The 16722-nt window shown below is 47.8% G+C and overlaps 1 long non-coding RNA gene across 2 annotated transcripts in view; it reads right to left on the reverse strand.

Annotated features, from left to right (window-relative positions):
* LOC110398168 overlaps positions 288 to 16722 on the reverse strand; it is a 210490-nt gene continuing 194055 nt past the window's right edge. For both annotated transcript variants that reach the window (XR_002438239.1, XR_002438232.1), the window contains one exon: positions 288 to 10725. This is a non-coding gene — a long non-coding RNA (uncharacterized LOC110398168). The remainder of the gene's footprint in view (positions 10726 to 16722) is intronic.

Here is a 16722-nt window from a genome sequence, read left to right on the forward strand (position 1 = left end):
AGAGGCCAGGCCAGATCCTTCCTCCCCCTCTCTGAGGGGTTTCACCACTCATCCTTTCCTTCCTACCCTATCGCTTCCTCTGCACCCCACCAAAGAGGATGTTGCAGCCTTTAACTGAGCTGAAAAGATCTTGGCCTTGGGTTCAGTTGGGCAGCTAGGTGCTTGGCACACACCAAATCCCATTGGTTTCAACAAAGGAAAGGTTTGTAGGTAAATAACATATAGCCGCAAAAAAGACTTCGAGCTTTCTAATAAACACTGTGCCCCCCCCCCCCCCCCGCTCCCTTCACACAGGCACACACAGAATGCATTATTCTAATTCCCTGCTAAGCTCTCTAACTCCTTGTTACATCATACGATACAATCAGCCATTTGGCCCTGAGTCAGTGTTTCCGTGAAGCAGAGGCAGAACGAAAAGCTTTCAAGGCACTGGGATTGTTTTTGCTTCTGTAATGCTTCAACAATGCTGTATCTGGGGACCGACGGATATTCCGTGAAAACACAGCATTTCTGGATGCCTTTCAGTTCTCGCATCAGAAACGCTGGCATCGAGAATAAAATTGTTCCCATATTTGAGCTTGGTACCGAAACATCAAGTTTTTGTTTGGGAAGTTCATAAAAACAAATGACTATAGGCTTGAATACATTAATCACGGGTAAATGGAAACAGGCGGGCAGGACCGTCCATCACCCGCAGCACTTTCTATCAACAATACAACATTACTGTTTACCGGTGGCCAAACTTAGGCCCAGAGCAAACGAAAGCAACTGAGATGGTTGCGTGCTCATTCAAAGCTCGAGGCGGCATTAGCGCATGCCCGTGCGCTCGCCGGCTCCGGCTTTGTGTGCAGACACGGAACTGTTTCTGTCTGAAGAATATTTATCCAGAAACGCACTCCAATACGCTGAGCTACATGTGGAAGAAATCTCATCTGAGGCTTAAAGGGAATGGCTGTCTCTCCTCGTGGCCAAATGGGATGCAGCAAAATCAAGCTCGCTCGCTCTCTGCAGCTTGGGACAGCAGACTGCTAACTATGAAGGCAGGTTTATCTTGCTGTCCGAGGGAAGGAGTGGTGGGAATGCTTTCAGACCAAGAAACACAGAAAGCAGCAGATGGGAGTTTTGGAGTATTTGTGGAGGACTTAGCCATCCTCTTTCCATTGCTTTTTCTGTTTTTAGAGGCCATCGTGAAGCAAGAGAGCAATTTTTGCATTGGTTACAGAGATTACATGACACCAGTTGTAACTGCTGACAGGTTTAAATGTCATCTGAGAACAGAAATGGAGAGAAAGGCTGTGTTTTGAATTTTAATGGGGAGAAGAAGCCAGTAGGATATTGCTGGTTTGGGGCACTCAGAGAGGGAGCAGGAGCTCTCTGGGTTCTGAAGCAATGCACGCAGCCAGCACGTGCAAGGTTTTATGGCAATTCATTTTTTTTCTCCAGCTAAAATCTGATGAGAAAAAGGTTGCTTTCCTATGGAAAATCAGTATCTGCGTAACAATAAATGCCTCCCAAGCCCCACCTCATCCCTCATATGGCACTGGAACATTTTATTCCCATTTGAGAGAGCGCTGCAGGATAGCATGGGACGTACGGCCAGGCTAAAGTCCTCCAGCATTTTCCTTATCCCCTCCTGATGAAATTTCCAAATCAAAACTATGAACTTTGGGTTGCAAGTTTTTTGCCCCAAATCTTTTCAGCCAAAACACTATATCCTCCAGCCCAGGTTTGGTAGAGCTAACCATCCTCTTCCTCCTTGGGGTAGAGGTGATCCGTGTGTCATCTCAAAAAAATGAATGGCCCTCAGTTTACAGCTAAACAAATTCTAATCTCTTTGCTGGTTATTAGTAGAGGATAAGTTTTATCTGCCTCCTACCACCTTGGTTACTGAGGGAGAAGTTGGAACAGTTTTCTAGGAACTTCTTTAACTGCCAGTGAAAACTCACATTAGAGATAAACTGCCGTATCTGAAAATCAGAAAATAGCTTTTTTGCAGCTGTCTTATCAAGTAACAGAATATAGCTGTGAAGTGCAATTATTGCACATCTACCGAATAGAAAGTTTGTGGAAAATGCAGCGAAGTATGAGGAGCATTTTGGGCACCCCTAGATGTGCACTGCAAATTCCACCAAATTATCAGAAACAAACATCGGAAGAGATTGAAAAGTTATTTTCTCCCCTGTCGGATAGAAGCGACTCCCAGAGCGCGCCGCAGGTTGGTGTCATGACCACCCGCTCAGGTAGGAGCAAACCTGAGCACGGCCAAGCCTTCACCACCAGCAGCAGCACTGCAGCCAGCAGCACGCCGCAGCATGTGCCTGCCCTCCTGCTCCCAGCGCCGCGGCCCTGATGGCTTCCAGCTGCATGGCTGTTCTCCAGCCTGAAGAGGTTTTCTCAACCTCAGCTTGGCTGCTCGCCCGCTGCCTCCCCAGCCCTCAGCATCGCCTCCCATATTCACAGCCCTTACTCTCCTTTCGCAGTTTTCGCAGAGCTGATGCGGCTTTCCCCGAACTTAGCCGTAGCCTTTGGGGCCTCTCCGCCTTCACCCCCAAACTCAGCACCCAAATCCCTGGATGACAGCTGAGACCCCGGAGCATGGTCAGGGATCAGCACATATGACCGCTCCATTTCTGGCTTTGATGGCTGGAGATCACAAACAAACGAGTTAAAGATCCAGCTTGGCTGGTGATGATCAGCAGAAGTGAGCTCCTTCATCTGCTCCCAAGAACCACAGCCTTGTGTGGCTCACCAGAGCGGCCCAGTAAAGAAATCAAGGGATCTCACGGCCCTTTAAAAGCTGTCTCTAGACCCAGTATTACAACAGAATCTGGTGCTTAACCTTCTGTGTTCAAGAGTATTACTTCTCAGTCTGATCTATGATTTTATGGGGTGGACATTAGGAAACACTACTTTTCTGAAAGAGTGGTCAGGCGCCGGAATGGGCTGCCCAGGGAGGTGGTTGAGTCGCTGTCCCTGGAGGTGTTCAAGAAACGTTTAGATGTAGTGTTGAGAGACATGGTTCAGTGGGGTTGTTGGTGGTAGGTGGATGGTTGGACTAGGTGATCTTGTAGGTCTTTTCCAACCTAGCTAATTCTATGATTCTATGATTCTAAGGTCTGCCTTAGAGTTTAGGCTGTGCCCAAACACCAATCTGCATCACCAGTGGCACAGAGGGAGGAGATGACCAAGATATCCTTGCTTCTCCAGCCTGGGCAAACATAGATGGGCTTAAGGCAAGGCTGAGTCTGAAGCCATAGCAAGAGGCACAAGAGAGCAGCAGTGCAGCATGCAGTGCAGCACAAGGGTGGGAGGTGTAGCCAAGGGGCACAACAAGGGCTTTTCAGAAAACCCTGTTGAGAGAGGAGCTGTATTTACTTTGGGAGAGCTGTTTTGGAGCTACAGTAGGATAAACAAGACTAAGACCTAGTTTAGTTGTTAAAGCAAACGTATCCGACGTTGACTTCAATAGACTAATTCTGGATTTATATTACATTGAACCTAGAGCCAGCGAGTACATAGTGTGATGATAATTATGGAGAGCAATATATAAAAACAAATCGCCGTATTAAGAGAAACAAATAGATCCTGGAGAAGTGCCATGGTTTTTAAACTGGGCCACAGTGACTTTGGCTCATCTCTATCCATTACATCATCCTTACATCCAGTCGTTTGTCTTCCATATCTTAATCACGTTGAGAAGCTCCAGCAGAAGAAAGAAAAAGCAATTATCTTTCTCTTCTAATAGAATGGTGAGTTTAAATAACAATTTAAAAAAAAACGCTGGGCCAAAGAAAAGCCAGTGCAAAAATCAAGGGAATTACAGATTCAATCCGACACAACCTCAGCTTTTTTTTCCTGCTCTGCAGACCTCGCTCCCTTAGCTCCTCTCCTCCCCAGTTTCCCCACTCCACACAAAGCAAGAAGTTACGGTAAACATCCGTGTTAACATTTCTTTCCCCTCACCCCTTGCGAGGCTCTTACTGCTGACAAGGGCACTGCACATACTTAACTCCCAAAGATCAAGTGAGGATAAAGGGAGTGGTTTCCTGCTCCTGCAAGCAGCCCGCGCCAGCACTTAAGCACAGCAATCCGGCTTCAAAATGAATGAAAAGCCCGAGCAGCTCTGGAACACAGCGAGCAAGAGCTCTTATAAACCAAGATGGCCAGCTGACCTCTGCCTGTCCATCTGTCACCATTTTGAGTCTGTTTGGCGCTGCCTGGCCCCAATGAGCCACGGTGAAGAAGAGGCGGAGGGGACCAAAATTCCCTTGAAACAGTGGGACGCAGCCACAAGGACCGCAGTCACAATGTAGAGTTTTGATGAACTTTCTTCTGTTTCTCTCACCTAAATGGATTTCTCAAAGCAAAACACAGCTATCTCCCTGGTAAAGGGCAAGGCATGAGCAGAAGGGTACAAACTGAAATCTTCAAATTTTGCCCACCAGGCCTGGGGACCAAGGAAATGAGCCCCAGGAAGAGGAGCTGCCCTGTGCAGATGGGGGGAAAATGAGAACCAGCACCTCTCAATCAATGACTTGATGACCCTTGTGGGCCTCTTCCAACTCAGGATGTTGGATGGTGACAGTGACAGGTACCAACTAGCGTTGTTCTCCCGGTGCTGCAGTTCAAACAGGTGCCACAGATCTTTACAGTGGACTAAGGCAGTGGTTTGAAGCAGTACTGGGTTTTAGAAGCCATCAGGTTATTTTCAAATATGCATACTGTTGGTGGATGCTTAAAGCCTCGCTCTGCTACATGATGGCATAACATGATATTAATTTTGGCTCCATAGAGGAAATTGAAAATGATGCCCTCAAATCATTACGCTGAGCAAAATGCAGCAATAAGGGAAAAGAAAGCCTGGAACAAAATAAGGGTATATTTACAGGCAACTGAGAGACCCTATGGGATGTGTCCAGCCCAGGGACGCAGAAGGCGAAGGAACAATGTGATTGGGTGCAGGGGGCCCTGACAGAGGGGCTCCAATCTGCAGCACCTTTGTCCTCTGCACATATATTATTTATACATACATTTTATATACTAATATATGAATAAGTACGGCCCTTTGAGTTGCCACCCCAAAATATTTCCCCTGCTGACTCTGCACATCCCAGGTTCTTAGGAAAGAGCTGTGCTGAACTCGAATGACCAACCCTCTTCTACAGACACAAAGGGTTCAAAGTCTATGCGAACGAGCATCAGAAATAAGTGGGGCTTTTTGAACCGAGATAGAATTTTGGATCTCATCCACGTAGAAAGGAAATACTTAGAATTCATCGGAGGGTTGACTCAGACCTGCCCTTTCAACCTCATATCCTGACACTACAACCTACCTATATAAAAATCATCGTAATAAAAAAAAAATCTCAAATCTCTACAGGCTAGAGCTTCAGCAAGCGGCTGAATCGAGCCCAGAGAAAAAGAAACAAAATCCTCGCACGATGTGATGACAGAGGAAGCAGCTGTCCTGCTCCCCAAAGCCACTGCAAGCCCTAATCCCCCCAGCTCTTCCCTACAGCTGTCAGGGCATGGCTGCGGGCTGTGGGGAAGAGCTGGGGGGCTCGGAGTTCCTTGCAGCTGGCCAGACGTGGTGCTGGCACAAACAGAGCTGCAGCAAGAGGTCCCCCACCACCACCAGCCATGGGGAGGGTCTGCCCTGCAAGCTCCTGGAGGAAAGCAGCAAGTGATCAGTGGATTTTCTTGCTGTCTGCAAGGATTTGCAGGAACTGAGAGCTCGCTTGGTATGGCTGGGATTCGTTTTCAGATGTATAAAATTGTGCTGGCAACACAGCTGCCCCTTATTCAGTACAGATTGTGTACACTCTCTGCTCCCATCTGAGAGGAGAAAGCATTACCTCACCGACTGTATATAATTTCTCAGCTCTCTGACTTCAATAAAAATTCTAACACCTGCAAAGTTTTTAAACAAATCATGTATATTAGGGCAGAAAACCCCCCACACGCTCTTGTGAACTAGCAGCCATGCATCTTGAAACAAAATCCTCCAGAAGACATCTGGTAGATGTTGGTGTCATTATTACAACGCTCTCCTGCTGCGCCGATGGCAGAGAGCCCACAGACCTGCTCCACAAAGGCGACTCTGTAGCTGGGGCTTTCTTTGCCACGCTGAACTCCCTGAGAATCTGATGGATTGCTTTCAAGAGTGCCTTAAAAATCATAATAAAGCCTCTGTTTGTAAACGTAGGGTGAAACAATGGAAGCCAAAATGTGAATCCTTGGTTTGCTTGCTACTGAGGGGGCTGATACAGCCCATGTTCCTGGGGACAACGCTATGAAAGGCTGCTTGCCCTCCCACCCCAGCAATAAAAGTAGCTTGTACCTGAGCTTCAGAGCAGCCCTGCTGCTAATTAAGAGCTGAACACTGGCTAGGATGTTAACAGTGTGGTTTCTCTATTTACCACGAGACCCAAGTCCCAGAATCGTACATATTGCTTCATTCAGAAGCACGCAAACTCATTTGCTATAGCAGGTCCTAAGAAAAGGCTTATTCATCACACACACACACACAGTTTGTTTTCTTTCCGCCCAGAGCTTCAGAACACAATTCCCTTCTCAATGGTGATGTGAAAACATGAGGAAAAATGGTGCAAACCCCCACCTCCGTCACAAACCCTGCAAAGCAGAGGCACACGTGCAAACCTCATGAGCAACCTTTGTTCTGGTGACATTTCCAGCCCACTCACTAGGTCAAAGAGGGCACGGCCAAGTTTAATTAAACATCCAGACTGTCTGGTATCGCCTTATTATCACCTGAACCTTCCCACTGCTTCTCAAGTGAGACCTGAGGCACATCATCCTGACAGCAAATTAACAAGTTTATCTTGGTTGATTGACCCAGACTTTGGAGCCACAGGAAAAAGAACAAGGGCCTGAAGTTCAGCAGAGCTCAGCACCGAGCACTGCTCCTAAATGACACCCCACAGCACAGCAGCAGCACTTTGACTTTCCTTACTCAACGTCCTGTCACGAGCAGCCTGTGTGAGCCATGCAAATGCTGCAATTAGTAGCAGAGATAAACCAAATCCATTAGTAGATGGAAAGGGAACTCAATCTGTTTTACAAATGGAAATGAAGTAGCAGCCTCAATTACAGGATTTTTAAAAACATGCAATTTAGCAAAATGTTGATTTCCTTTTCGTTTACTTCTTTCTTTGTCTTCTAGATACTTCAGCTCAAGTAGCAGGCAGTATATTAACCGACCAGATTTTGGCAATGTATTTAATAATCAAGCTCAAATAAGTGCTCTTAGGAAATAATTTTATTTACAGTTCAGCTGGGGAAGAATACTAAAGCTTGAGCATTTGGAGAAAATTGTTATCATACAGTGATGTATTTTGAAGGCATTTGGGCCGCAGAGGACTAGTACCAGTGAGTCAGAGCACAGCATCTGACCTTTCAGAAAATTCATCACCTCTCTGGGATGCAGAGCAGGATGCAGTGCCCAGCTTTACCCAGCCAGGGTGGGCAGCCACTGCCAGCAACTGAGTTCAGGTTCCTTCCTCTCCCATCCTGAGCTCCAGCAGGAAGGTTCGGGGCTCCCCGCAAGCAGCAAAAGCGCTCCCAAGCCAGACTCTCTCCTCCATGGAGCTGCCTTCTGTGTGGCTAATGCTTTTTCTGCTTCAGGATGAGAGTTTGGGAGCACCACATGCAGTTATTTTAGCACACACACGACTGTGTAACAACTTTCTTTTTTCTTAATTGGTCTAGCCCACGTTTCTGCTTAAATAATTGAAGGTGCTCAATATTGAACATATTCTGTCACGCTTTCCCCGTGGCACCTTTCCCACTCCAAACTGTTTAGAGTCTGAATAGAGACTAAGCATTAATTAAATTTCTCAAAACAAAGGTTAATTAGTGTGCTTAGTTTGGATTATGTATATATTGAATTATTAAACACTATACGGTAGCATTAAAAAAAAAAAAAAAGATGGAAGGAGAAAGCATCCCTCCCACAGGGATGGGGGCTGTCACAGGGACTTCAGCTGGGTGCCCCTTCCCACCAGCTCCATTTTGCATTTGGTCCCATGGTGAAAATTCTGCAACATGCAACTTACCTTCTGAATGCTTAGAGCTCTCTACAGACCAAGCTAACAACCGGAGAGAGAGCCAGACCACACCGAAGGAAACAAGGTGGTAAAGATCACCAGGCTGCAGTTGACCATGTATGGGTAGCATCAAGCCGCACAGGATACACTGATAAACTTCTTGCAATACACAGGAGGCCAGAAAATACGAGCTAACAGCAACCACACATCTGCAGCAGGTAAATACACATGCTTGCCCAGAAAGATCACACAAGGTGCTATGCTAAAAGAACAAAGGAATCAAAAGTAATTTTTTTCTAGCAGCTTGTGCTTATTGCTTAGAGCAGTACTTCTTATACGCTCGGTCTTCGATGATGAGAACAGCACCAGACCATTTCTAGCACGCCTATCGTGGTGGTGCATAAGATTCATTTTATCTGAGGAGTCTTATGACAGCTAACATGAGATCCCTCCTTCATCACCAGAATGAGCCTCTGTATTTCAACTTCCAGTTAATTTTCTACACAAATAAAGCCCTCGAGTCAGTTGCAAAATGCATCTCTCTTTCAAAGCACTCTCCGTCACTGGAGCGAACAACAACCAGCTTGATAGCCCAAAGAACAAAAGAAAACTCCCAGGCACTCATCAGATGAGAGATTATCCCTGAGCTGTGCTTATCCAGCACCCACACGACAACGGGAGAAGTTGCTCTGCCGCTGCTGCACGTTGGTGTAACACTCTGTGCGGTGTAACAGCGGCCGTGCAACTTGCCAGGGCTGCCAGGCAGGCTGTGCTGCCGCTCACGAGGGGGCTGATGAGAACGGTGCTTCATGGAGGGGTGTCAGAGGAACAAGGGGTCAGCTCCCCAGCTCCTGCTTTATCACCATGCGCTTACTGCACGCTGTTAGCAGGAGGAATCACGGCTGCACCTGACACCCTCACAAAGCCACAATGGGCTCCAGGTGCCCGCTTGTACCCTGATGTCCTGCTCTCACCTTTGAGGTCGGGATTCCTCTTCCATCTTCAATCTCTGCCTACGCTGCCCCGTATGCGCTGTTAGATTTTTCCTGATGTAGTACCTGATCAGGTGGCCAAAATGGATACGCTCATCTTACAGCCACTATTTACGAAGGAATGCAAATAAAACTGCTTCCCTGCTTGCAGTCTTTTATGAACTTCACTTTCTCCAAATCCATTCTGCTATGGAAATATTCTTTCTGCGGATCTGGAAAAGCAAACCTAATTAAATTACTTTACTGATGGGCCCTCTACCAATACTGAGTTTAAAGAAGCAAGTTGTTGAGTCCCAAACTCCTTTTTTTTAATTCTTTTTTTTTTCCCTGCTGTGGAAAATATATCTTTGAAAGACAGATATCTCAGAAATCTGGTTTTATTCTCCTTTTCTCTTTCCTGATGGTCCTATGTTTCATAGCCATACCCTTTGGGAAAACCGCCTGGGAAACTTCTCTGATAATGTGTTGAAGGTCATCTACAGTCAATGTGATACAAAGTGAACCTAGATCTCAGGCTTCGCAAATGTTCATTATGTAAATTACAGGAGCTGTGAAGATGGAAATGAGGCATAAAGACGCTGTTATGCATGAAAAAGCAGAAGGGAAACTTCAGATTTCCCTTTGCTACATCACCGGTTGTCTCTCCTGGCACCCTCCTCCCTCCTGCACTCTCGGCCTAAGAAGCTCTCAGATTCTCTGTGGGTGCTGGTTCAGAAATGACTGGATCCACGGTTCGCAGTGCAGGTCAAGGATTAAGGGAAGATCTTTCTATTCTTCAAACACCTGGGGAGAACCCAGGGCCAAATGCAGCAGCAGTGTAGACAGGAGGAGATGAGGGTGCCTGCAGGGCAATTGCTCACCGTCGGGCCATTCCCCTGCTCCATGATGCTGCCCAGCATCCTTATTTCTGGGACTTGTCTTGTTGATGGCTGTGAGTCAGAAACAGTCCTGGAGAGGAATGGATCTGTGCTGTGAATCACAGCGCAGAGACGCACAAGTGGAGGAGATAAAGATTCGGTGCTTGATTTCATGCATCCTTGGGTTTATCACTTGGAGGCCAGATTTCAAAAGACACTTGAGATCAAAGGATGAAGAAAGATAACCAGCTTCGTTTTCAGATATATTCCTGAGCATGTATTTCCTCTGCATTTCAGCAGGGAATGGGGACTTTTTGCTTTCTTTCTTTCTTTCTTTCTTTTTTTTTTTTTTTTGAAAGCACTAAATGCTTTTGGGTAGCTGGTCTCATCGTGCTCAAGGAGCAGACCTTAAATTGTACTTAGATTCACACTCCTTTCTTTCTAAGCGATACATCCTCTTTTCAGTATCTCCCAGGTCTTGCTAAGGTTTTAAGCAGAACTCTAAGCAACAAATACCATGATTCTGAGCAGCAATGAGCACTCAGCAGCTAGCAGACCTACTGCTATTTGGCAGCATTGAAACTCAGCAGCGGGGTCTCAAATTCAGTTCCTCAAAAATGAAAGAATGAAAAACTCAAGAGTTCTTTCGGTGTTTTTGGCTTAAAGGCTTGGTAGGAAAGCTCGGATGCGGACATATTGATGGTGGGTGGAAGAACAGCACAGGGACACATGCTCTCCAGCCCAAGGCAGATCGAATGGGAAAGAAGGGCCGAGCCTTCCCCACCAACCTCAGTATAGATCTGCTCTGACCTGCAGCAAAGAGAGTAAGAAAAAGAGGAGACGAGCAGTAAGACAACACTGAAAGGGAAATTCCAACTCCGTGACCCTAAGCCTCACCCTTTAACAGAGCAAAAATGATGAAATCGCATTGAAATTTAAAAAAAAGAAACAAAAAGATTTGTTGAGTCACACAACAGTGTTCACATCAAGACACTTTGTTAGCAACCGCGCTAGAGAGTAGCTGCAACACGTTCTGGCTTGGCTCTTTCTTTAACAGCAAGATTGATTTGCATTCGCGCATGGAAATCTGGTTTACAATACGGTTCTCCTGCCCCTCTCTTCCTTTCATTGTTTCTGTCATGTATCTTGGCTAGAAAATCTGCTCGCATTAGAAAAGAAAAAGAAAAGCACCATGCAAACCTGGGGCAGACCATTCCCCATCCCACACGCGTTTTCCTTGAGCCTGCTTTGTGCTCGGAGCAGCAGTGAAGCTCTGCCTGGCCCTACCCAGCCCTCACACCGCTGTCCTCCGCCGGCCGCACGTTTCGCAACGCCCGCAGGAAACATCTTGCACTGGCCTTGATTTATGCAGAAATGTTAGCTAATCTCTTTTATGTAATCACTGATAGCTGTTTCTAAAGGCTAAGTCCCCAAAATGGAAGGAATGAATTAAAAGAGACAGATGTGGTTTGGCTGACTCCTTGTTCTGATTACAGCTTCAGAAATAACCTACTTAGCTTGTGCTGATTTATGCAGGGGTTCTAACTCATTGCACACCCACCCAGACGGGAACATACGGGTTATTTTCTGTTCAGCAGAGTTTCAGAGTCTGATTTTACTCACATCAAAGTCACTGGAATCACTCCAGGTTTATTCTGCTGAAATGACATCAAAGTCTGGTCAAAAGTCACACAGGACCGGGTTTTCATTTACCCTGGATCCCCTTGCTTGGCACGGCAGCTGGCCCTGAGATGACAGCGTGCCCTTCCAACCGGAGCGGGCTGCCCTTGCTCACCCACAATGCCTCGCGGAAGGCAAAATGCCTGAAGCAATTTCTGCAGCACCTCCAGTTTGATGTTCTGCGGAGGGCAGGTTAAAAGCCAACCTGGAGCTCGGTGACCCATTTGACTGCCGCGATTAAGAGTTGCACCAGCCTGCATGCAGAACAGCATCCACAGGAGTGTTGCCGCCAGCCTGTCTGGATGCCTCCGGTGCAAATGTGCACAGGGAGGTGGGAACAAACCTGGCGAGGGCCTGCAGATCGTGCTCTGTGAGGATGGGAGCCTTCACACCTTTCCTGCCTAGGAATAAAGGTGCCTCTTGTACGAGGGCAGAAGCTGCTGCCGGGCTCACGCGCACATCACCTGCCTTTTGATGAAAGACCCTCCTCTCTGCTTTTTCCCTCGGGAATAATATTGCTGAATAGGACTGCATTTAGGTTTCCTTCCTCCACCACAGAAGCCAAAGGCTCCCCTGCCGTTTCTGACTTCAGGGGTAGCTGGAGCAGTCCCACGGGCCTCATAGAGTATTTTCCCACTTTATATAAACTGAGCATTGGCTCTGTAAAAAGGGAAAGATTTACATTTGGCAAACATTTCCAAAGAGCGAATATTTCCCTGATACTGACTTGTGGCTTGTGAATACAAACCTCACACAGCTGGTACCTCCGCTAATGATCCCATTACAATATGTATGGAGCTGATACCCTGTGATATCTCATTGAGGTATTCATCCATGTCGGAAAGGATTTGTCCATAAAAACATCTCCTTTCATACCGTCATAGGATGCTGCATTCATTGCTGCCTTCTCTATAATCTGATGCTGCCTAATCCCACTCAGTGACATCAATCACAGAGGGAAAATAAGACAATTAACTGACAATTAATTAAATTATAAACTGTAAGGAAGAACAGAATATTTGTAAACCTTAATAGCCTTATTAACATGCACATTACGAGCTAGCTGTGCAATCTTATGGCTACGGATGACTCTATGTATACACGACTTCACATGGGCCTCAATCCCAGGGTACCATTTGTTCACCTAAAAGGAGCTCACCCAGCCAGCACAGCCCAGCGCAGCGTAGCTGCTATGCACCTTCCCATGGCAAACAGGAGCATAAGGGCACCAGCACATGTGCCCCACGCTGCACCGTGCTGCACAGCTCCTGCACGGACCGCCAAGAGAGGAGAGCCCAGCAGTCATGTGCATGCCATGCTCAGGCTGGAAAGGCAGGGAGAGACTGTTTTCTACATAAAAACCATCTTTTCCACAAAACTGCCCTCTGCAATGTGATTGGGTTCAAAGAGCCTACAGAGGCCCAGGAGAGAAGCAGGCACATATGTGTTTTCAGTCAGTGTTTGCTTTCTTCAAGAAAGTTCCTGAGTCACTCTATTTTCTGCTGGGGACAGACTTCTGAAAGGAAGAACGCACATGCTGAGCACTGCCAGACTGTCTGGTAAGTGTTCTGGTGCATCCAGTAATGATACCTCACCACAAGAGGAGGAAAAAAACACAGCAAAGCAACCCATGAGTGAGAGCATAATGCTACAGCCAGCCCCTAACTGATGTCCTGGACCTGCAGCACTGCTGTAGCCATCTTGCCACCGTACCATGACATGGTGCTCGGGTCCCCTGTGAACAACCTTCACACGAAAACCTCACAGTATTTGCTCTCTATCATACTATTTCTGTAACATTTTTATCTTGGAAAGGTGACTAAATCTAACATTCACTTAACCTCTGACATTTTCTGAGACCATTTGTTCCAAAAGAAGTACCTTATTAAGTGAAGTGGGAGAATGATCTGCTAATGCAGGGAAATCAGACTGCAGATGACAGGCTGAGCTGCAGAGATCAGGTCCAAAAGCAGGTAGCACCCAACGAGGCTCTGCCACCCTCCGTTCTCCAAACCAACTGCATCCCAAACCTCAGCTATGTTAACTCTGGTTCCGGTCCAGCGTTATTTCTGTAACATGTGAACTGGGATGACACGCACCCAGCCCGTTCATTTATTTGCGGAGCATGGACTGCTGACCGATAGCCAAGTGCTAATAAAAGCAGCATTCTCCCTCCTGTGCCATTCTGTGCTGCGTACTGGAGGCAGGCTGGACCTCTGGGCGCATGGCGCTCGCTGCGAGCAGCCCGCGGTCATACACCATCAGCAGCTTAAGATTTTCATTCTTAATTTTGATGGAGCTGTGTTGCCACATTATTTTCTCCCCCATCTTAGCTTTATATTTAGCTGGGGATCCTGTCCTCAGCTTGTTTTTTGAGCGAGGCAGGTAGCTAATGCTGCCTGTGCACTGTCACCCTTGTCAACATGCCGGGGTGCACGAGGCAGTCAGATGGGATGGAAGCTGGGAGGCTTCTTCCTCAGCTCGGAATGTAGAGCAGGGAGCCAAGCCGTTCCCTGCCCACTCTGGGAGCTGCGGTCCTGCTGGAAGGCTGCAATTTGATGCCTGCTGGTGCTGGGGTCACCCACGTCCTCCAGGCAGCCCGCAGCATTTGGTGTACAGTTAACGTCCCAGCAAAAATATCTGACCAGATTGGTCACGTTGGTGCTTTAAAAGCAGCCCACGGTGCAGCACCGAGGAACCATGATGACCATGGGCCAGACCCAGATTCTCCAAGGCCCGCTTACGTTTGGGGTGATTCTGAGCTCAGCGGAGTCACACTGGGCTGGCGTTGAGGCCAACAGGATCAGAACCTGGCCCACAGCACTCAGCCTCCTGCTGCACCCCGTGCTGTAACCACCCGTGCTGTTGACACGTTCCACTTGCCACTCATTTGCGGGACTAATTACACATTCACATTTGTCTGCACTTGCTCGGCTCCTAGCAACTGCAGTCACAGTCCTAATTAAAATAATAGACTAAGATTGGTAACATTACTGATTTAACAGGAAATTAGAAGAGTTACGTTCACAGAGCTTAGGTAATTGACACCAACAGCACTTTTCTTGTAATGTGCATTCTGTGATTGATTTTGTTCCCCAGTCAGACCTAAAAGCAGCTTGGGAGCACATCCCACCATCAGATTACAGCACAGAGGAATTAAATGACTATTACACCACAGCCTCTTCTTGAGCTGGCAGCTGTGGGCTCGAGCATGGCTTTGAGCTTCCAAACCAAACATTAGGCCTAAAATTATAAGCCTAATATAAAACAAAACATGTTCAGCACAACGAGTTCAGTTCCCCTTTTAAGAGCTTCCCCGCAATTCGCTCAGCTTACCATACTCCTTCCTGGGAGCGCAGCTCGTGTGGTTTTGGTTGGCTCAGATACTGACTCCATCAAAGCAGGACGTGGCCTAGAGTTACCAAAAGTTCCCCAAGGCAGACAGAAAGGCTCCGTGTGCACTGCTGGCTGCAGCAACACAACGCGTAATGCAATGTGAGCTGCTCTCGTCCTTTACAAAACATCCCCGCTGCAAGGAGATGGGGTGCTTTATCAGGTACATCCCTATGGCAGTGCAAAGGGAAAGCAGAGCACGTTTGGGTGACTGAGTACCACTGGGCTCAGCCAGTGACATTCAATGTAACGGCACATACGGTGCTGACTTATAGCTTGTATATACCAAGGCACATCACTCATATCCGTGTATCTGCAGATTGAGACACCATCTTTCAAAGTGTACACAGATGCTGTCTGCTTCTGAAGAAATGCACTGTCTGTAAATTATTGTGAAAACTGTGTATGAAACGCCAAAATTGCATCAACTGGGAAGTATATTAGTTACTTAATAGTCATACGCTCCCGTGGGCTCCTTTCTATTTGCGGACTTAGAAATGTGCTGTGGAGAACAAAGTACACGCGGTCTGAACTTGCTTATCTGATATTAATCCCAGCACAACAGGGCTATAAAATGTTTTCATGAACATATATGTCTTCTACAGAGAGCCTTGTGGAACAGCGCTGCTGAGAGTGCTGCACTGTAGGAAATACCCATCCACGGTTTATAAATCCTATCCATCTCAGCACGTCTCATGAAGCGCTCTCAGGGCCCAGGAGAGCTACCGCAAATGCTGCTTTTGCAGCTTGCATAGATAATCGTTGACAGAAGTCTTCCTTTCCTTCTGCTGCACCTGTGAGAGCTTATATCATCCCGTGTGTCTCGTCCCAGTGTCCTGTTGGCTGTGGTGTGACTGAGTCCTCCTGTCCCTGACAATCTCTGCCTGTGATCTGTCCTGCAGCAGGTGACAGTCTGGGCTCTAAGCACTCTATGCATGCACTGAAATGAATACTGGGGTTTTTGCTCCTGGGTGCTTCCGTATCCCGCAATTTGAACCTCCCTGCAGATAGCTGTGTTGAACACTCATGCTGGATGCCTGCTGATCACAGTGACAACACCAAGCTCACCTAGAAATGAATCATGTTATCATCAGGGTTGGGAAACACCTCTGAGATCACCAAGTCCAACCCCAAACCATTGACTGTACCACTGCCCATGTCCCTCAGTGCCACTTCTCCACGTTTCTTGAACACCTCCAGGGCCACTGGCTCCACCACCTCCCCGGGCAGCCTGTGGCAATGAATCAACACTCGTTCTGAGAAGAAATGTTTCCTAATATCGAACCTGAACTTCCCCTGGCACAACTTAAGGCAATCCCCTCTCATCCTGTCGCTGTTACCTGGGAGCACAGGCCGACTCCCACCTCACTACAGCCTTGCAGGGAGCAGTCGGGAGCAACGAGGCCTCCCCGGAGCCTCCCCTTGTGCAGACTGAACAATGCCGTGAGGGCCAGAGGGGCCGCGCCCCGGGTCAGGACAGGGGGAGGCCCAGCGCCAGGCACCGCAGCCCTGCCCCTGAAGAGGCCCCTCGGCGATGGCGGGGTTACGCGCACACCTGCAGAAAGCAGCAGCGTGCAGGGCGCAGCCTGGAGGTGAGAAGAACGTGAGGGCGTTCACAGCGCCGCTGACCGCCCGCCACCAGCGGGGCCGGCCACCTCAGGCCGAGGCCGCTCCCGGCCGCCATTTCGCGGCGCCTCCCGCCGGGGCCGGGCTGAGGGGGGGCGGCCCCTCCCC

This window comes from Numida meleagris, chromosome 4 (assembly GCF_002078875.1).
Source record: "Numida meleagris isolate 19003 breed g44 Domestic line chromosome 4, NumMel1.0, whole genome shotgun sequence".
NCBI classification, from domain to species: Eukaryota; Metazoa; Chordata; class Aves; order Galliformes; family Numididae; genus Numida; species Numida meleagris.